Source organism: Suncus etruscus, chromosome 3 (assembly GCF_024139225.1).
Source record: "Suncus etruscus isolate mSunEtr1 chromosome 3, mSunEtr1.pri.cur, whole genome shotgun sequence".
In the NCBI taxonomy this organism is placed as follows: domain Eukaryota; kingdom Metazoa; phylum Chordata; class Mammalia; order Eulipotyphla; family Soricidae; genus Suncus; species Suncus etruscus.
Window position 1 is genome coordinate 74,091,123 of NC_064850.1, and position 10,286 is coordinate 74,101,408.

General features: G+C 36.9%; 1 non-coding gene across 1 annotated transcript; it reads left to right on the forward strand.

The window, feature by feature from the left end:
• The first annotated feature begins 434 nt into the window (after window positions 1–434).
• LOC126005365 (U1 spliceosomal RNA) lies at window positions 435–597 on the forward strand. The gene has a single exon (XR_007494485.1). It is a non-coding gene; the product is annotated as a U1 spliceosomal RNA (small nuclear RNA).
• The last annotated feature ends 9,689 nt before the right edge of the window (window positions 598–10,286 follow it).

Genomic DNA, 10,286 nt, shown 5'->3' on the forward strand with positions numbered 1-10,286 from the left:
ATTTCCCCCCTTTCATTCCTTTGCTGCTTTCTCATATTACTTTTGCAGTGTGGTGGTGTTTTTATGCATTCTAGTGTGGCTCTCTGACTAGAAAATGTGCATCTATGCTCTTCTCAGTCCACACTGATCTTGGGATTTGAAGGATATTAGCTCAGCATACAAATTAGAAAATAAAAATATATAATATGATGTTCTCTCCTAACACATCCAAAAATACAAATTATTGCTCTTATTTGGATATTTTTCTAATTAGACCTATTTGAGATTTTTGATATCTAGAACTACACTGTAACATTGAGTATTCTAGACTACAAAAGTTTGATCATTTTTCTATGATAAAACGAAAACAATACAATGTGAGAATTATTTTCCAGATAGTATTGATACAATTTATAAATGGACTGAATATGGAGGAAAACAAGAATGAAAAATTGATACATACTTGGCAGGGGAGATAACCATAATCCCAAAGGTGGTTTCTCCAGAGCAAGACTCATCCATGGCACTTTGTATGTGTTGACCCCTGTGATATCCTCAAATGTGAGAAATTCGACTGCATAATGTGTGGTAATAGGGGAGTGCATTCACACTCTCCATAGGTGACTGAGTCTGAATAAAAGCTCTTGAATTTAAAAAAATTAAAGATTTAAAAAATGGAAAAAGGTATAAAATAATTGTCAACATTAGTTAGCCATAAGCATAAGAATACTATGTCCAGGCAAGAGCATGGTGAAAGAACAAAATGCAAATAAAAACAAGAGTTTAGAACAAAACCTCAGACAAGTATTCATTCATTAGTCTTTGAAATGTAGTTTGACATTTCTCAAAGAGGAATCAGTGTCCTGATTTTACTCTGAGACTAATACTAATCTAGTTACATTGTTTATCTCAATAAAAAGCTTATAATGATTTTGAGATATTAAAAAACACAGGATCATTCACAGCTTAATTTTAGGTTAGTTTTGTGCATTCTCTCTGTATGTCTGCAGAAATGTATGATGTAATTGATGATAAGCAGACTTTAATTTCCAATTTCCCTTTATATTAAACTTACTGGTAAGAAATTGTCACTAGCAATTGACTATTCTATTTAAACTCCATCAGCCTCTGTGCTCTCAAGTAGAGTATACTTATCAGGTGTAACTTTTCTGGTATCTACTCTGCTACTGAATGTTCCTATAGGGTTTTCCAAGTTTTTTTTCTTCTAGTATATAAAGCAGCCAACATTCCACTCTTATTCTTCATCAACAGGACTATCAGCATGCTTTACTTTCTGAAGGCTCTGCTTTATTTTCCAGTGTTCTTTTTTTAAACGTCTGTGAAACAAAGACTTTTTCTTTCTCTTTTAGAGTAGAAGGATAGAAGATTTTCTTCACTGTTACATGTGCATTTGTGGAAAATAAGCTCAATTTTGGTTTAAGAAGGTACAGTATTGGCAAAAGCTGGCTCCCTGTGTGTGACACCAGGCGGGGAAAATCCGCGAAAGTACACCGGCCCAGTGGGGCTCAGCTGTGAAAGACTGTGAGTGTGACCTGTCTATGTCTGTCTACTGTCCTCTTGCGTGAAACTCTTGCGAGTGGGGCAAAAAGAGGCTCAGAGGAGCACGGCCGCTCCGCTTCGCTACGCGGCCGTGCACTCTTTCTAAGGAAAGAACTCCATTGCAACAAGAAGGAAAAATCACACTAAGAACGGCGCTATATCACAGAAGCAAACATTTCTCTCTGGACTGTCTTCTCTGTTACATGCTCGGGCCTAAGATTTGACCCAGTGTGAGGCTTCATCCACGGAGGACTCCCCTCCCTTAGAGGCAAGTCAGCCCATCCAGAAAGGGAGGAGCCAGAGGAGTGTGCTGCCTACATCATATAGACAATGAATACCACTACAACACGTAGAAAAACCCACAATACAAATGTGACAATGGGGAAACAGCGCAGGCCAGCATCAGATATAGAGAATGAAGATGACAATTCTGAGGACCAGATAATGACTGAACAACTAATCAACCTCTCAGATAAGGACTTCAGACTAGCAATATGGAAGGTGCTCAACAGACTCCAAGAAACCATGGATCGAGTTGAACAGAACACTAATAAGAACCAAGAAAATATGAAGGCAGAAATGACAAAACTCCAAACTGAAATAACATGTCAACTAACAGGCCTGAAAAACTCAGTAAACGAAGTGAATGACAAAATGGATAAGCTCTGGGACAGGGTATCAGAAGCTGAGAATAGACTTGGTGCTGTGGAAGATGAGATACATAACAATTCCATACAGCAGGAGAGATTGGACAAAAAACTTAAAGCAAATGAGCAGACAATGGAAAAATTAGTCAAAGAATGGGAACAGACGAAAATAGAAGTCTATGATAAGATCAACAGAAACAACTTAAGAATCATTGGAGTCCCAGAGACCCAGGAAGAAAATTTCCAGGAAGAATCAATGGTCAAGAACATCATTAAAGAGAAACTTCCAGAGCTAAAGAATATATGTGATCAAATCCTGCATGCCCGAAGAGTACCAACCAAAAGAGACCCCAGAAAAACCACCCCAAGACACATCCTAGTCACAATGACAAATCCCACAGATAGAGACAGAATTCTGAAAACAGCAAGATCAAAAGGGGAAATCATGTTCAAGCAAGCTTCCCTGAGATTTACAGCAGACCTGTCACCAGAAACGCTCAATGCCAGAAAGCAGTGGTGGGATATTGTGACAAGACTGAATGAAATGAATGCTTCACCCAGAATACTATACCCAGCAAAACTCACTTTCCGGTTTGATGGAAGAATACATGGTTTCACAGACAAAAAACAGCTCAGAAACTTCACAGACACAAAACCAGTCTTAAGAGAAAAACTGAAAGACCTAATCTAAGACAAGACTACCCAAAAGACACACCAAATTTTGAAATAAAGATGGCGTTAAATCCCAGGACAATTCTTTCTCTCAACGTCAATGGACTAAATGCACCAGTTAAGAGACACAGAGTGGCTAAATGGATCAAAAAACTCAATCCAACCTTCTGCTGCCTACAAGAAACGCACCTGAATAGTCAGAACAAACATAGACTCAAAATAAAAGGCTGGAGAAAAGTTATCCAAGCAAACAACACCCATAAAAAAGCTGGAGTGGCCATACTAATATCAGATAATGCAAACTTTATACTCAGGAAGGTTGTAAGGGACAAAGACGGACATTTTATATTAATCAAGGGGTACGTAGAGCAGGAAGAATTCACTCTCCTAAACATATATGCACCGAATGAGGGGCCAACAAAATATTTAATACAACTGCTGACAAATCTGAAAAATAATATCAACAACAACACAATAATTGTGGGGGACCTAAACACGGCTTTGTCAACACTGGACAGGTCAACCAGACTGAAACCCAACAAGAATATACTAGACCTGAGGAGAGAAATGGAAGAAAGAGGCCTAGTGGATATATATAGGACACTCCATCCCCAGAAACCTGGATACACATTCTTCTCCAATGTACATGGGACATTCTCCAGGATAGACTACATGCTGGCACATAAAACATACCTCCATAAGATCAAGAGGATAGAAATTTTGCAGACTACCTTCGCTGACCACAAGGCTCTGAAATTATTTGTGAACTCCAAAGGGACTCAGAAGAAACACTTTAACACCTGGAAGTTAAACAGCCTCATGCTCAATAACCAGTGGGTCCGAGATGAAATCAAGGAGGAAATAAAAAGGTTCCTGGAAACAAATGACAATAAAGACACAAACTCTCAGAACTTATGGGACACAGCAAAAGCAGTACTGAGAGGAAAATTTATAGCTTTGCAAGCACACATCAGGAAGGAAGAAGGAGCTTACCTGAGTAGCTTAATGACACAGCTAATAGAACTAGAAAATGCTCAACAAAAGGACCCAAGAACAGGAAGACAGAAGGAAATAACAAAGCTGAGAGCAGAAATCAACGAAGTGGAAACTCAAAAAACAATCCGAAAGATAAACGAAAGCAGAAGTTGGTTCTTTGAAAAAATAAACAAGATTGATAGACCACTGGCAAACCTAACAAAGAAAGAGAGAGAGAGAAACTTGATAACTCGTATCAGGAATGAAAAAGGAGAGATCACTACTGATATGACAGAGATTCAAAGGGTAATCAGAAACTACTTTGAAAAACTCTACGCCACTAAAAATGAGAACCTGGAAGAAATGGATAAATTCTTGGACTCTTATAATCTTCCACGGTTGAAGGAAGAGGATGTAGCATATCTAAACACCCCCATCACCATTGATGAAATTAAAACAGTAATCAAATGTCTGCCGAAAAACAAAAGCCCAGGTCCAGATGGATTCACTAATGAATTCTATCAAACTTTCCAAGAGGAACTACTGCCAATCTTGGCAAGACTCTTTCATGAAATTGAACAAACAGAAACACTTCCAAATAGCTTTTATGAAGCCAACATCACCTTGATACCTAAACCAGACAGAGACGCTACCAAAAAAGAAAATTACAGACCAATATCACTGATGAATGCAGATGCAAAGATCCTCAACAAAATCCTGGCAAATAGGATTCAATGCCTCATTAAGAAGATCATCCACTACGATCAAGTAGGTTTCATCCCAGGAATGCAAGGCTGGTTTAACATCCGTAAATCTATCAACATAATACACAACATCAATAACAAGAAAAATAAAAACCACATGATCATATCAATAGATGCAGAGAAAGCATTTGATAAGGTCCAACACCCATTCTTGATCAAAACTCTCAGCAAGATGGGAATGGAGGGAACCTTTCTCAATATAGTGAAGGCCATCTACCACAAGCCAGTGGCAAATATTATCCTCAATGGAGAAAAACTGAAAGCCTTCCCTCTAAATTCTGGCACAAGACAAGGCTGTCCTCTCTCACCACTCCTATTCAACATAGCACTGGAAGTACTTGCTATAGCGATTAGGCAAGAAAAGGATATCAAGGGAATCCAGATAGGAAAGGAAGAAGTCAAGCTCTCACTGTTTGCAGATGACATGATACTCTACTTAGAAAACCCTAAAGACTCTATCAAAAAGCTTCTAGAAACAATAGACTCATATAGCAAGGTGGCAGGCTACAAAATTAACACACAAAAATCAATGGCCTTTCTATACACCAACAGTAATAAAGAAGAAATGGACATTAAGAAAACAACCCCATTCACAATAGTACCACACAAACTCAAATATCTTGGAATCAACTTGACTAAATATGTGAAGGACCTATACAAAGAAAACTATAAAACTCTGCTCCAAGAAATAAGAGAGGACACACGGAAATGGAAACACATACCCTGCTCATGGATTGGCAGGATTAACATCATCAAAATGTCAATACTCCCCAAGGCATTATACAGATTTAATGCCATCCCTCTAAAGATACCCATGACATTCTTCAAAGAAGTGGATCAGACACTTTTGAAATTCATTTGGAACAATAAACACCCTCGAATAGCTAAAGCAATCATTGGGAAAAAGAATATGGGAGGAATTACTTTTCCCAACTTTAAACTGTACTACAAAGCAACAGTTATCAAAACAGCATGGTATTGGAATAAGGATAGGTCCTCAGATCAGTGGAATAGGCTTGAATACTCAGAAAATGTTCCCCAGACGTACAACCATCTAATTTTTGATAAAGGAGCAGGAAATCCTAAATGGAGCAGGGAAAGCCTCTTCAACAAGTGGTGTTGGCACAATTGGATAGCCACTTGCAAAAAATTAAACTTAGACCCCCAGCTAACATCATGTACAAAGGTAAAATCCAAATGGATTAAAGACCTCGATATCAGCCCCAAAACCATAAGATATATAGAACAGCACATAGGCAAAACACTACAGGACATTACAGGCATCTTCAAGGAGGAAACTGCACTCTCCAAGCAAGTGAAAGCAGAGATTAACAGATGGGAATATATTAAGCTGAGAAGCTTCTGCACCTCAAAGGAAATAGTGCCCAGGATACAAGAGCCACCCACTGAGTGGGAGAAACTATTCACCCAATACCCATCAGATAAGGGGCTAATCTCCAAAATATACAAGGCACTGACAGAACTTTACAAGAAAAAAACATCTAACCCCATCAAAAAATGGGGAGAAGAAATGAACAGACACTTTGACAAAGAAGAAATACGCATGGCCAAAAGACACATGAAAAAATGTTCCACATCACTAATCATCAGGGAGATGCAAATCAAAACAACGATGAGATACCACCTCACACCCCAGAGAATGGCACACATCACAAAGAATGAGAATAAACAGTGTTGGCGGGGATGTGGAGAGAAAGGAACTCTTATCCACTGCTGGTGGGAATGCTGTCTAGTTCAACCTTTATGGAAAGCGATATGGAGATTCCTCCAAAAACTGGAAATCGAGCTCCCATACGATCCAGCTATACCACTCCTAGGAATATACCCTAGGAACACAAAAATACAATACAAAAACCCCTTCCTTACACCTATATTCATTGCAGCTCTATTTACCATAGCAAGACTCTGGAAACAACCAAGATGCCCTTCAACAGATGAATGGCTAAAGAAACTGTGGTACATATACACAATGGAATATTATGCAGCTGTCAGGAGAGATGAAGTCATGAAATTTTCCTATACATGGATGTACATGGAATCTATTATGCTGAGTGAAATAAGTCAGAGAGAGAGAGAAAAACGCAGAATGGTCTCACTCATCTATGGGTTTTAAGAAAAATGAAAGACACCCTTGTAATAATAATTTTCAGACACAAAAGAGAAAAGAGCTGGAAGTTCCAGCTCACCTCAGGAAGCTCACCACAAAGAGTGATGAGTTTAGTTAGAGAAATAACTACATTTTGAACTGTCCTAATATTGAGAATGTATGAGGGAAATGTAGAGCCTGTTTAGGGTACAGGCGGGGGTTGGGTGGGGAGGAGGGTGATTTGGGACTTGGGTGATGGGAATGTTGCACTGGTGATGGGTGGTGTTCCTTTTATGACTGAAACCCAAACACAATCATGTATGTAATCAAGGTGTTTAAATAAAAAAAAAAAAAAGAAAAAAAAAAAAAAAGAAGGTACAGTATTGACAAATGAATGCTCTTTTTGTTTTGACAAGTTAGTGCCTTCAATTTCCAAATCCTTATTAAGATAGAAATTTGTTTTCCAATAATCAGAAAACGTTTAATCCATTCCTTTCCCTTCTTGTGAATGCATTAATGAATCATAACAAGGATGCACTATTCTAAGATGGAGGTTAAGATAACAGATCACTTATTCACATTTTGCAAGAACTTCTCTTTCAATTTGTAGCCAACTGGCTGAATAACTTTCTTCCTTGTGGTGCTCTCAGCTGGTAAAAGTTGCCGTGTTGAATTGGAACTGTAAGAACCATGAAGAGAGTCTGAATATTTTGAGGGCCTATAAAAACATTGAAGATCTGAAAAAACAGTTGCTATTTATACAAATATAAATTTTTTATACAAAATATAAATAAAAAACCCAAACTATTTTAATTAATATGAAATATTATACATCTCAGATTAACAGATTATTAAATTTTTGCAAAATATCTTTAAAATGTTATAAGTAAATATATTTCCCCACTTAGTGAAAACTTTGGAAGAACAAAGATTTTTAAAGGTGTCAGTTAATAACAAGTAAGTTAATTCCATGATATTAAGTAAATTGTAAATTTAATCATAAAAGTCTAATCACTCTGGGTCAAAGGGATAGTATAGTGAGTAGGGCACTTGCTGGCTGGAGTTATAGCTACAGTATGCACCTGGTCTTTCACTATTAGCATCACGCTCCTAAACTCAGTGCCAGGTGTGGCCCAAAATTTTTTTAAAATTTTTTCATTACAGGAATTTTATAATAATTTATTTATAATTATTGAAAGTTTTTTTAAATGATTTCCTCTATCTCCATCCTTTAAATATAAGGTTGTTCCTCATTCAGACTAACCCATGTTGTTTTTAATGTTTTGATTTTTTTCTTGCTCCCAAGAACATGTATTATTAAACATCAGCCTTGCTCTAATCTGTTTATTTTTTGTAAACTCTCTTTCAAAAGCTGTTTGATATACATTTTCAGCTATACTCTGGATCCTCCAGAATTACCTGACAAAGGCATACCTGCTGTCATGGAATATCAGAAACTGTCACATATCATTTCTTAAAAATGTAGACTTTGTCTACATGACACAATTGTAGGAAGCAGAATTGTAACATATAGTCACATCCAGCCACCAAATTTTAAAGTTACCACCATCTACCAAACTATTCTGGGTCAAGACCTCAGTAAAGCTTTACTTCTTTTACATTGTTTTAATCAAGGATTGCCAATAATTCTGTGGTTCATCAAGATTATAGTAATGTATCTGACCTATCCAGATCCCAAAATACACAGCCTCAAAATTCCGCTCATAAAGGTTTAACATTTTATAGTTATCATTTTAAATAATAGATATTTAATATTCCATGGGTATTCCAAACACTGGAGATAATCTGATTTGCATATTTAGATACCTGTAGTAGACATTTGAGTTTACTATTAGTCTATTAGTTACAACAGAAGTTTATTTTTTAATTTTTTATTTGTTTTTAATTATGTGAACAATGATGTAAAGAAAGAGGACAGGTAAAGTTACAGTGAAAGGACAATCACCCAAAAACAGAGTTCTTCAGAAGAAATCCCCCTGCAACACCTTAATTTTGAGCTTACAGTCAAACAACATTAAGAAAAATAAAACCGAACCCATGTACAATTACTTTGTCCCTCAAGTCCTCAGATTGTAGTACATTATAACATTTCTTAGCGGTACACAAAGCAATCTAAAGCCATAAAATTTATGTAACTCCTTAAACTTGAAGGCATAGTAGTTGTCTACATTTCCATACACATGCATATTATTTTAAGGTAACCTCAAAAGTTTAAGTGGTTTTTTTTTTTTAAGATTTAGAGTCAAAAGGAGCACAGTAAAATGGTGTTAGAGTGGCAATTATGGTTTGCATAGGCCCACCAAAATATGGGGGACATGAGAAGGAAAAGCCTTGGCTTAAATACAAGGAGACCCTACCCCTGAAGTTTCCTGGCATAAGACCAACTCTAGGCTCCAGACATAGTTTGTCCAATCCAGGTCATTATCTGTAGTGCCACTAGTTTTATTTTTCACACAGTCTCTGTACAACAGAAGATTTTAATAAAAAATTGAAAACAAAGAGGAGCCAAAGAATTATAATAGGAAACAGGTAATAAGTGAATGATACTTCAGGTAATACTTAAAATGGTATTAGGTGTGCAGAAAACTGATAGCCCTAAAAGAAGACCATTATCCAGAAATACATTTTATCTGGAGTTTACTGATAGGCTGTTATGTTACACTTTATTTTACCTAAAAAAAAGATCATCACTGTTTTCTTAGTATCTGTTTGTTTACAGCTTGATTTTACCCAAAACAAAAATTGTCTTATAAGTAAACCAGAGCGGGACTGGCTCAGGATAATTGCCTCACCTGGGGTGGTCCCTGTACTCAATAAAAACAGTTCTGACAGGCAGCTTCGTGTAGATACTAGGTAGAAGATGCTTCACCTAAAATACTTCAACCAGGGGCTGGAGCAATAGCACAGCAATAGGGTGTTTGCCTTGTATAGCTGACCCAGGACAGACCTGAGTTCTATCCCCAGCATACCATATGGTCCCCCATAGCCAGGAGTAACCACTGAGTGTCACCGGTGTTGCCAAAACAAACAAACAAAATAGAATACTGCAATCAGCCAGACTCACTTTATACATACAATTATACATAGCTTTAGAGATAAACAACTCATAAACTTTATAGACTCAAAATTAGCCTTGAAAGAAAAACTGATAGGTCTATTTTAAGACAATAACAATAAAAATCAACAGACACACCATAATCCTACATAAAAATGACACTAAATCCCAAGACAATTATCCCTCTCAACATCAATGAACTAAATGCACCAGTTAAGAGAAATAGAGCTGCAAAATGGATCAAAAAGCTGAATCCAACAATTTTCTGTCTACAAGAAATACATCTGAATAATCATAACAAACATAGACTCAAAATCAAAGGTTGGAGAACTACATTCCAAGGAAGCAATCCCTTAAAAAAGCTGGAGAGGCCTTATCAGATGATGCCGCATACTTTACATAGAAAAGTTATAAGAAAAAATATGAACATTTCATAATAATTAAAGGATATATAAAATAGAAAAATCACACAGCTAAGCATATACACACCCAAAGAGGGATCAGAA